This window comes from Gordionus sp. m RMFG-2023, chromosome 1 (genome assembly GCF_954871325.1).
Source record: "Gordionus sp. m RMFG-2023 chromosome 1, tfGorSpeb1-WG-v2, whole genome shotgun sequence".
Taxonomy (NCBI): Eukaryota; Metazoa; Nematomorpha; class Gordioida; order Chordodea; family Parachordodidae; genus Gordionus; species Gordionus sp. m RMFG-2023.
This window is the reverse complement of record NC_088775.1, coordinates 9,503,536-9,516,139: the sequence shown is the minus strand read 5'-3', so window position 1 is coordinate 9,516,139 and position 12,604 is coordinate 9,503,536.

Here is a 12,604-nt window from a genome sequence, read left to right as displayed (position 1 = left end):
TAATTATGTTGGAATGATTTTAAATATGATATATAATATTCAGGGCCTTAACTACAAAGAGCATTTGGGATCTCGGTCCTCAAATAATGCACTCTCATCCCTAATATTGCATATTCTTTTTGATCCTTTTTATAAACTTAATAGTGAATTGAATTATGATCGGAGTCATTTTATTTTATTTTGTTGTATACATTTTTTTGTAACAACGGTGCACTATTTAACTTTAAATTATATAATTTGTAAGACTCAGAATGAGTCTTATATTCTTTTATCTTGGAGAATTATTTTTTATTAATATGATATAACATAAAAAGACCGATTTTTGGAATGTTATAACTTACAAACTTCATTTTTTTCTATTTCACCATTAATATTATTCGACATTTTGTGAATTTTGGATTTCAAATAATACAACTCTTCGAATAAAACAACAATATTAATTTAGCGGACAACCATTCATTACATAATTTACCCTTTAATATTAAGTGAATTATCAATAATACATAAATTAGTCATTTACTAATTATAATTCTTATTTTCTTTATTATCTGCATTTGCCATAAAAACGACAAAAGGGGATCGAAATATGCACTTTCCGGTCAAATCTGATCGATATATGCAATTTCTGCTCAAAATATGGCACAAAATATTTGCTCCTTCCCTTTCCTACTCCTTTAATAAAAATATTTTAGTTTTAGCTTAACCCAGTGGCGTAGCTACGGGCGTGGTTTTCGGGTTTGGACCCCTCCCAGAGCAAAATTTTTTTTTAGATTATACGTTCAAAAGACTTAAAAGATACTTTATATCAAATAAATACGATTAATATATATATTTTTTGGTTTTGATGTTTGTGAAAGGATATTATATTACTATTGAAATTATTCTGGGTAGTATTATTATAAAGTCATTGAGAATAATCTACGATGCAATATATTTATTAAATATTATCGAAGATATGGTTATTGATTTTATAAATAAATCCGGCCGAATGCCGGGCAAAAGGGCCGAAAGCCCGTTAAAGGGGTCTGGGGCTTCGCCCCCAGGCTTTTATATGTATGGACCCCCTCTAAGGAAAATTTCTAGCTACGCCACTGGCTTAACCCTTCATAGAGCTAGTAAAAAAAATAACAGGAAAATATCGTTGGGTCTATTTATCGCTCGGCTGAAAATATCGCTCGGCTAGAAAATATCGCTCGGCTAACCACATAATAAATCATTTATTACTAAATATCGCTCGGCTAACCACATAATAAATCATTTATTATTAAATATCGCTCGACTAGAAAATATCGCTCGGCTAACCACATAATAAATCATTTATTATTAAATATCGCTCGACTAGAAAATATCGCTCGGCTAACCACATAATAAATCATTTATTATTTAAATTACGCTCGGCTAATTACATAATAAATTTTTTATTACTAAATATCGCTCGGCTTATATTTATGTATTAAATTTCCAAACATTTTCCAGTGGGTTTTCACTTTCCTAATATTAATTAAGAATTAATTAGTTTATAAATAAGATAAAGGTTTGGACAGGTGTAAAAAATTATCTATTAGATATTTTAGCTTCAATACTTTTATAAAATTAAAATTGCTCATAACATTTTTTATTTATTAAAGTAAATGAAATAATATTCTATCCGCTAGATGGCGTCTTTAAATTTTTTATTATAAAATTTAAAAATAATATTTTTGAATGTGTTTAATAAATTTCGCCATATTCTATTAAATATTTTTAATTTTTTATTATAAAATATAAAAATATTATTTTTGAATGTGTTTAATAAATTTCGCCATATTCTATTAAATATTTTTAATTTTTTTATTATAAAATATAAAAATAATATTTTTGAATGCGTTTAATAAATTTTGCCTTATTGTATTAAGAAATTATATAGGATAATCATAATTATCCAATATTTCTAGAATATCGAATATATTTCATCAATATATATCAGAGTTGTAAACCCCCCTTCTAAAAAAATGGGTTCGGGTGAGAGTTCAGTGATAAATCTCTGAATCCGTTCAGGGTAGTATTGTTAAATAGTCGAGTTTTATTGACCCTGAACTCGAGCCGTAGTCGTAAAAAACGGCTCAGACTAGTGCGGCTCAATAAGCCGTTTGAGCCGAATCTAAATTTAAAAATATTTTATATATTATCAAATTTATAAAGAATTATACAAACTATTATTTTATATATATGATCACCAGAGTTGTTAAAATACACTTTTTAAATGGATCTAGATGCAAATCCACCCATTTTTTAAGTTTTAAATTAATAGGGGAAAATAAATCCTTGAAAAAAAAACCATAAAAAAATTCCCGAATAATTTTTGTTTAAATTTTCAAAAATAACCCTGCCGCTAAAATAACGGAAATATTTCTAAAAAATTATATTCAGTATTTTCTGAAAGTTGAGTATTTATTTACGACGTTTGAGGATTTTTTTAGCATTATTTCTGTTTTAATTCTAAGCGATATAGGGCAATCTCAAAATATGAGAATTGATAAATCGGTTGGTAGCTTTGATACTTTATAATTTAGTAGATAGCATAAAAAGTATAGATTTGTGACATCTTGGAAAGAAAACATGATAGATTTTTATAGAAATAGATGAAAATTATGATTTCAACTTTTGAAAAAAAAGATGGAAACAAATTATTTTTATTATTTAATTTCTTTTGGGGAAAAAAAGGAAAGGGAGGGAAATACAATTGAAAGTTATGCTATTATGAGAAAAAAAAATATGTAAAAAAAGGAAGTTATTAATATTAAAAAAAATAAAACTCAAATTTTAAGATGCCAGCCAGGCGGCAAAAGGATTCAAAAAGTATTAATAGTTAAAAATTAAAATAACATAATATCAATCACAATTCACTTCAAAATAATCATTTATTACACATCATAAATTTTTTTTTCGAATTCATATTCACAATCACAATTCACTTCAAAATATAATCATTCATTTATTACATATCATCAATTTTTTTTCGAATTCATATTCACAATGGAGGATGCTATATTAAGGTTAATATTCATTTATTCTTCATATTTTCTTTATCTATGAAATGATTCACAAAATATAGTCAATTATTTTATTATGGTTTTAATTTTTATTCAAATAAAGATACATAGGTTGTTACATGCTGTGACCCTATTAAAAAAGTATTCGAGTTTATTTGCAAAAAATATCTGAACCAGGTTGGGATTCAGGTTCGGTGCCCAGAAAAAACTTAATTTAGTTAAAATAACAGTACAAATTTTTTATTAAAATTAATCTTATATTTAGTTTAAGAATTCACCGTAAAAATATTTATCATTTGGAGTTCTGGTGACCATCATTTAAAAAAACAATATGGAACTATATAATATCATTGTAGGGCCATAATTTAATAAAATTTGACAAATCGCTGTTTTTATTAGGAAATTAGACTGGTAGGGTAGTTTTTGAATTGTTTTAAAAAATATTAATATAAATATTAATTTTACCCAATGTTGTGTGCCGACTCTGAATATTCGCACAAGGGTTCAGACAGAGTACTCACATTTTCATACATCCAAATTGGAAATCAAAGATTTTGGCAATTTTATTTGATATCAAGAAATTTTATTTAGTCAATTTTAATAAAACCTTGATATGGTTACATTTTATAAAAATCTTATTTGATTTAGGGTTATTTTCGTTCTTTTTATTTACTCAAGATTCAATACTTGAAAAAAAATTAATTTTTTCTTTTTTTGCAGATTAAAAAGAGATCCAGCTATGGCCTTAATAGAAAAAAATAAATTAAGAGAGCCACAACCAATAACGTTAAAGAAAATATCAAAAGATTCTATAAGTGAAAAAATTATACAAATGGCGCAATCTCCAATATTAGAAAATTATATTCCGCAGGAAATTGAATCTGATGGTAATTGCTTTTACCGGGCGGTTTCAATGTCTTTATATAAAACACAAACACATCATATTTTTTTAAGACTGATAACGGCAATAGAAATAATTATGAATCCTCAATATTATGATAAAAACCATCCTGATTTTTTCCAAAACTATAAAATTAATCCAAATATATGGGTGAATGAGTATTATGAGATACTCGATTCGGCTCTAAATATAAATGTTTGGGCTGAGCAAATTCATATATGTGCATTAAGCGCTGCTCTTGGCAAACCAATTCACGTATTTTGCCCATCAAATTCATTAAAGGCTTTTACCGATATCCTTTATGGCAGGGGTGTAAGCCAGAGTTTAAAGCCTCATATTTTAATCATGTGGACATCTACCATATGTCCAGATGATATATTTAATATTAGAATCAATCACTTTGTATCTCTCATACCAAATAATTATATTAATACATTAACAAAAAACCCCAACTGTCCAACAATATCATAAAAGATTTATCATTTTCGATAGAAAATATTCTAAAAAAACCATGTAGCGAAGATATCCGATTAAAATCTTTACCTTTTTTTTTAAACAATATTATAGCCGAAGGAGGTCATCCAAACTATGGGTTTTTTTTAAACATTGTAAAATCCATAAAAATTTTGCTTTCTCCCAATAATATATTGCACGAAATACCTTTAGGTATAAAATATAATATGTATTTTTTAATTTCTAATAATAATTTTACAAATTATAAGAATAAAAATTTATATATAGATGATTGTGGGCCATGGACAGGCTCAAAATCAAGTTCAAGAAAATTATATTATAATATATATAATGATATTGTTCAAGGTCCGTATATTTTTAAAGATGGCCTATTTAGGCAGGACACTCATCTAGGTGGTTCTAGAATTTTTAAAAAAATAGAACCTCAACCTTTAACCAAAAATATAATTGTTCTTTATAAATACTATAGTATTTTAAAGAGAAGTAAAGAGTATAAACGTCGAATTTTAAAAATTAATTTTATTGAAAAGCCTAATTACGATTTCAAAGATATATATTTAGTTGAATATATAGGACAATGGCCAGGTCCCGCTTGCCATGGGAATTCCAAAAAGATTGTAAATCCTTATGTACGGACTTCAAATCAGTTATTATCAAACATTAGAAATCAAATAATGGACAATCAAACATGTCGCAATATTTATAATAATTATATATTTCAAAAAGACCCAATTAAACCAAAAAATTTAAAACAAATTTATAACTTAAATTATAAACTTAAAAAAGATACAAAAGTACCTCTAAATTTTGCGGATAATATTTTACAAATTACTAATGATCTACATATTTCGCCATTTATCCAATCAATAATTCACATCAAAGAGAAAACACCATCGATAATTTGTTATACTCATTTTATTATTAAAACTATTAAGTTTTTGTCAAACCAATCTGACTTCTGTATATTAGGCGTTGATAAAACATTTAATTTGGGTGATCTATACCTAACTGCTATAGTTTTTAAACATATAGCAGTTAAGAGATATAAAACAGATGAATCCCCTATATTTTTAGGACCAATATATTTGCATGGAGATTCTGATATGACCACTTATCATACTTTTTTCTCTCATTTGCATTCTGTATTTTTAAAAAATAAAATAAATATTAAAAATATCATATTTGGTAGTGACCAAGAAAAGGCTATAGTAAAACCTATTCAGGAAATATTTAAATTTAATACTCATTTAATATGCACACGTCATTTAAAAGACAATATAAGAAAATATTTGTCGGAAAAACAAGGTGTAAATGCTGTTATGTCTAAAAAAATTATACAGGATATTTTTTCTTTTAATGGGATTTTATTTTCTCGGAATGACCAAATATATAATGAAAAATTAAACGATTTATACAATTATTGTAATAATGAAAATTTAAATATTTTTTTGCCATATATAAAAAATAAATTTCAAAAAGTAATTTATGAACATGTTTACATTCCCCTAAAAAATAAAATAATAAATTGTTTATGGACAAATAACAACTGCGAATCTATGAACCATGTTTTAAAATCATATATAAACTGGAAACAACGTCCTTTAAAAGAATTAATCGAAAAAATTAAGGATATCACAATGTTACAAGAAAAAGAATTTGAAAGATCCTTCTCAGGAAAAGGAGAATATTTTTTAAATAATGAATATCGCAATTATTTAATACCCGAATCGATAGAAAGTCATGATACATTAAATAATTTACTTAATAGTCAAAGCAAAGATAAATTACATTCATTAGATAAAACTTTATCTGTTTTAAAACCAAAAGGCTCAAAAAAACCACATCAGCGACGTAGAATTAAAGCAGAAAGGACTCGATAAAATATTTTTTATAAATTTTAATTCCTTATTTTTCCCCAATTTTCCCCTGCTCATAATCTATTTCATCAATATATATAATTTTATTATCCTAAATGTATATTTAAATCTTCTCTGCCGAACAAATTATATTTTATGAACGCAATAATTATATTATAATAACATTATATATCAATTTGGTAAAAATAATTATGATTTATATATGAATGAATAAAATGAATTACCATCGTTATTAATTTATCTGATTAATAAAAATTGCAAAATTTAAAAAAGACTACTAATTTTTTACCAAAATATAGATAATGCTATAAAAAAAATCATAAATATTTTAGTCATCATGATAGAATATGGCGAAATTTATTAAACACATTCAAAAATATTATTTTTAAATTTTATAATAAAAAATTTAAAGACGCCATCTAGCGGATAGAATATTATTTCATTTACTTTAATAAATAAAAAATGTTATGAGCAATTTTAATTTTATAAAAGTATTGAAGCTAAAATATCTAATAGATAATTTTTTACACCTGTCCAAACCTTTATCTTATTTATAAACTAATTAATTCTTAATTAATATTAGGAAAGTGAAAACCCACTGGAAAATGTTTGGAAATTTAATACATAAATATAAGCCGAGCGATATTTAGTAATAAAAAATTTATTATGTAATTAGCCGAGCGTAATTTAAATAATAAATGATTTATTATGTGGTTAGCCGAGCCATATTTCCCAATCGAGCGATATTTAGTAATAAATGATTTATTATGTGGTTAGCCGAGCGATATTTTCTAGTCGAGCGATATTTAATAATAAATGATTTATTATGTGGTTAGCCGAGCGATATTTAGTAATAAATGATTTATTATGTGGTTAGCCGAGCGATATTTTCTAGCCGAGCGATATTTTCAGCCGAGCGATAAATAGACCCACCCGGAAAATATAGGTGGGGTTCCCGCGGGCCCTAATTTAAATACGCCATATCTTAAAAATAAATTATTTGTAGCTTTCATATTTTAAACATGTATAAAATAAACCCTAATAAAGTTACTTAAACTATTACCTTATGATTTTATTGTTATTTTATAGTTTTATGACAGCTTTTAAAGATCGAAGGTATAGAATATTTATTCTAGGTTAAAAAAAATAAAATAATGTAATTTTTAATTAATAAAAATGTGTTTATTTATCGGTATGACTAAATACTGTCTTGCTAAACTGTCTTGCTAAAAAGCAATTAATCATAATTAATCATAATTTGATGATATAATATCTTTTAAAAAAAATTTTCAAAAACATTTTTTTTATTTTACATAAATCAATTTTTAATTAATTAACAAATTGATAATAAATATCAAATAATTTAAAATTCTAATTTAACCTAATTTTATTGGAAAAAAAATATATTTACTAGCTTATTACAACTTATATTTTATTTTTCAATTACAAAATTTAACAAATTTATATCCATAAGAGGGCGTTAAATACATAAATATGAAAATATATTCTTAGGAAACCAGAATAAATATTGGATAGCGCTTTTTTTGTATTTGGGTGTAAATACATGTGAAAAACCTAAAAAAATTTTAAAAAATAGAGGTTTCTTTGAGATTTAATTAATGAGTAGGTTTAGAAGCGAAAAATAGTAGAAAGTTTGTAAGGAAAATATTGCTGGCGTTAGTGATCAAAATCTCTTCATTTTTAATTTATACTTGTATATTTGGGTGTTAAACATTATCCTATAAAATATTTTGAAAATATTATGATTTGACCGAATGCCGAGCTTAAAACCGACCAATTACTAAATATTTGATCTACCAAATTTGGTAGTAATATTATTTGGAAAATGTTCATTTTTGGTTAATTTATCTATAAATACGTGCAAATCATTATCCCAAAAAATATTTTAAAAATATCGTGATTTAACTGATAACCGATTTGAAACCGGCCCAATGACTAAATACTGTCTTGCTGGCGTTATACATGGAAAATTCTTTATTTTTGGTTTATACGTGAACAATAACGTGTTAAGCATTATCCTAATTAATTTTTTGAAAATATTATGATTTGACCGAATGGCGAGCTCAAAACCGACCACTTACTAAATATTCGATCTACCAAATTTGGTAGTAATATTATTTGGGAAATGTTTATTTTTGGTTAATTTATCTATAAATACGGTCAAATTATTATCCCAAAAAATGTTTTAAAAATATCGTGATTTTACCGATAACCGATTTGAAACCGAAATACTGTCTTGCTGGCGTTATACATAGAAAATCTTTTCATTTGTGGTTTATACGTGTATATTTAGGTGTTAAAGATTATCCTAAAAAATATTTTGAAAATATTATGATTTGACTGAATGGCGAGCTCAAAACCGACCACAAGCTAAATATTCGATCTACCAAATTTGGTAGTAATATTATTTGGAAAATGTTCATTTTTAGTTAATTTATCTATAAATACGTGCAAATCAATATCCCAAAAAATATTTTAAAAATATCGTGATTTGACCAATAACCGATTTGAAACCGGCCCAGTGACTAAATATTGTGTTGCTGGCGTTATACATGGAAAATTCTTTATTTTTGGTTTATACGTGAACAATAACGTGTTAAGCATTATCCTAATTAATTTTTTGAAAATATTATGATTTGACCCAATGGCGAGCTCAAAACCGACCACTTACTAAATATTCGATCTACCAAATTTGGTAGTAATATTATTTGAAAAATGTTTATTTTTGGTTAATTTATCTATAAATACGTGCAAATCATTATCCCAAAAAATATTTTAAAAATATAGAGATTTGACCGATAACCGATTTGAAACCGAAATACTGTCTTGCTGGCGTTATACATAGAAAGTTCTTCATTTTTGGTTTATACGTGAACAATAACGTGTTAAGCATTATCCTAATTAATTTTTTGAAAATATTATGATTTGACCAAATGCCGAGCCTAAAACCGACCACTTACTAAAAATATTCGATCTACCAAATTTGCTAGTAATATTATTTGGAAAATGTTCATTTTTGGTAATTTATCTATAGATACGTGTGAATCATTATCCCAAAAATACGTGATACGTGATATAGAACGTTTACGCCCTCTAGTTGTGGATACAACAGAGCTACGTTAGGTTTTCCTCAATATCCATCTAACTGGACAAATTAAAAGGGGATAAAAATGAGGAGCCCTTCACACGTTTGTGGGCAAGCCGCACGTACTTGTACGCGTAATAGTCCAAGGACTATTACTTAAACGTCTATGGGCTGATGTGGAAAGGACAAAATAAGCATAGCCCACACCCATAAGATGCTTATATACATAATAGATTTTAAAGGCAAAGGGGGACCTAACTTTAAGATGAGAAAAATGATAGCAAATAATAGATGAAAGGAAAAGGGAGCAAAAGTAAAATAAAGAAGATAAAACAAAAATAAAAATAACCTGTGTCGGGGAGCAGTTTATGAGAGGTTCAAATAATTTGATTTGATCTTCAACAATTTATTTATAGATTTCTTATCCTTATTCAACCTTAAAAACTGATTCGTGTTGAGGTTTAAATCCAAGATATCCTTCACTGCCCTATAAAACCATAAAGTTTTATAATTCCCATAGACTTTGCCGTTGAATGAGTATAACTAATTGATCGCCTCCAGGACCAGGCTACTATTTGTGTGATTCCTCAGAATGTGAGCAAAAAAGGTCAGACGTTTCTTTTTCAAAGCCACTTGCACTAGAGTGTGACGTGACCTCCGCCAAAGGTTAACATTAGAGATAATGTTAGGGTAAAAAATGCCGTTTATTATCCTAAGACATTTGTTGACGAACACCTGTAACCTCCTGATCTCTGTTTTCGTAATCTCCCATATATCACCGCCGTAAAGGAGAATTGGGATGATTGTGGAATTGAAAATACGTAATCTAGTGTGAACCGATATCTCCCTGGATTTCCACAGTTTGAAATATTTGTAAAAAGCAACCCTTGCATTATGAATTCTAATTTTTAGTTCTTCGTGACAGCTACCCCTAATGTCCATGTTTACCCCAAGATATCTATAGGAGGACACCACCTTGACCAACTTTCCCCCAACCATCCAACCAACCAATGGGGGCGCATGAGATGAAGGCATAATCACCGTCTTATCGAAGTTTATATCCAATCCAACCTTTAAGCTGAAAGAATTTAGTATCAAGACTAGATTGTGGGCCTCCTCCAAGCTCTTGGCGATCATAACTAAGTCATCTGCATAGCAAATCACCCTATTTTCCAAATACCAAGGCTCATTGAGTCCAAGTTCTAGAAGATTTGCAGCTCCCAGCGAATCAATAATTATTTTATTCATAACTATGTTAAACAACAGCGGGGAGACGACACACCCTTGTTTTACTCCTTTTTTAGTTCTAAAGGGGGGAGAAACTTTGTTACTAATTTTAAGCGAGGCGAAGAGATTACTGTAATGTGTCTTTAGAATCCTAATGGTGTTTCCGTCAATGCCACATCTTTCTAGGATTGCCCACAAAGAATCATGAATAACACTGTCAAACGCTCGCTTAAAATCGACGAAGATAAAATAGAATGGTAATTTATATTTGTCACACTTCTGTATTAGTATCTTTAATGCCAATATAGGTTCATTAATATTCCTGTTTGGGCGGTAGGCACAGATGTATTTGGACAGAAGATTAGGCGTGGTCGAAAGAATGCGGTTTTTTAAAATAATCATAAAAACCTTAGACACGATGGATGTGAGAGCAATAGATCTGTAATCCTTAAATTTAACAGGATTGGGGGTTTTGGGGAAGTTATAAAAAATTGTCATATTCCAGTCGGTTGGCATCTTCCCCGTAACCCAAATCCTATTGAACAACCCCAGCAAGAGCTGAGAAACCTCTGAGGGGGCAGCTTTCAGATGTTCTCCTAAGATGTTATCTGGACCTGGAGTTTTATTGTTCCTAAGTTTTTTAATGGCCTTACATATTTCCACCACAGAAAAGTTAGCCTCAGAAGGTACTGCGCTACGGCTAGGGGATGGACATACGACTGGTCTCCTTGAATCAAAGGTTTCCATGTAATGGTCCAACCATAGAGCCATCTGTTCGTCCGGGTCGGTAATCAATTTATTATTGTCCAGCCTGATTGATGGGAGAGGCTTGAATACTTTTGCACTACAGAAAAGTTTGAGCTTCTTATAGGCATCAAAAGTTCTATTTTCTCTCATGTCCCTATCAATCTCGAAAGCCTTCTTTGCTATATATATCCTTCTGTCCTTCCTAAGGAGTCTATGGATTATCGTCCAAAGGGCACCATCGCGTCTATCAAGCGACCTAAGTTCAGCTATCAAACGGACTGTGTCATCAGATAACCATTCATGACAACTCGGGGGAGAACCAATGATGTTAGGAAGGTCATTGCAGGCTCCAGAAAGAATACTCTTGAAAGATGACCAACACGCCTCCTTTGAGCTCGCCATTCGGTCAAATCATAATATTTTCAAATTATTTTTTAGGATAATGTTTAACACCTAAATATACACCTATAAACCAAAAATGAAGAGATTTTCTATGTATAACGCCAGCAAGACAGTATTTCGGTTTCAAATCGGTTATCGGTCAAATCACGATATTTTTAAAATATTTTTTGGGATAATGATTTGCACGTATTTATAGATATATTAACCAAAAATGAACATTTTTCAAATAATATTACTACCAAATTTGGTAGATCGAATATTTAGTAAGTGGTCGGTTTTGAGCTCGCCATTCGGTCAAATCATAATATTTTCAAAATATTTTTTAGGATAATGTTTAACACCTAAATATACACCTATAAACCAAAAATGAAGAGATTTTCTTTGTATAACGCCAGCAAGACAGTATTTAGTCATTGGGCCGGTTTCAAATCGGGTTTCTGTCAAATCACGATATTTTTAAAATATTTTTTGGGATAATGATTTGCACGTATTTACAGATAAATAAACCAAAAATGAACATTTTTCAAATAATATTACTACCAAATTTGGTAGATCGAATATTTAGTAAGTGGTCGGTTTTGAGCTCGCCATTCGGTCAAATCATAATATTTTCAAAAAATTAATTAGGATAATGCTTAACACGTTATTGTTCACGTATAAACCAAAAATAAAGAATTTTCCATGTATAACGCTGGCAAGACAGTATTTAGTCATTGGGCCGGTTTCAAATCGGGTTTCTGTCAAATCACGATATTTTTAAAATATTTTTTGGGATAATGATTTCCACGTATTTATAGATATATTAACCAAAAATGAACATTTTTAAAATAATATTACT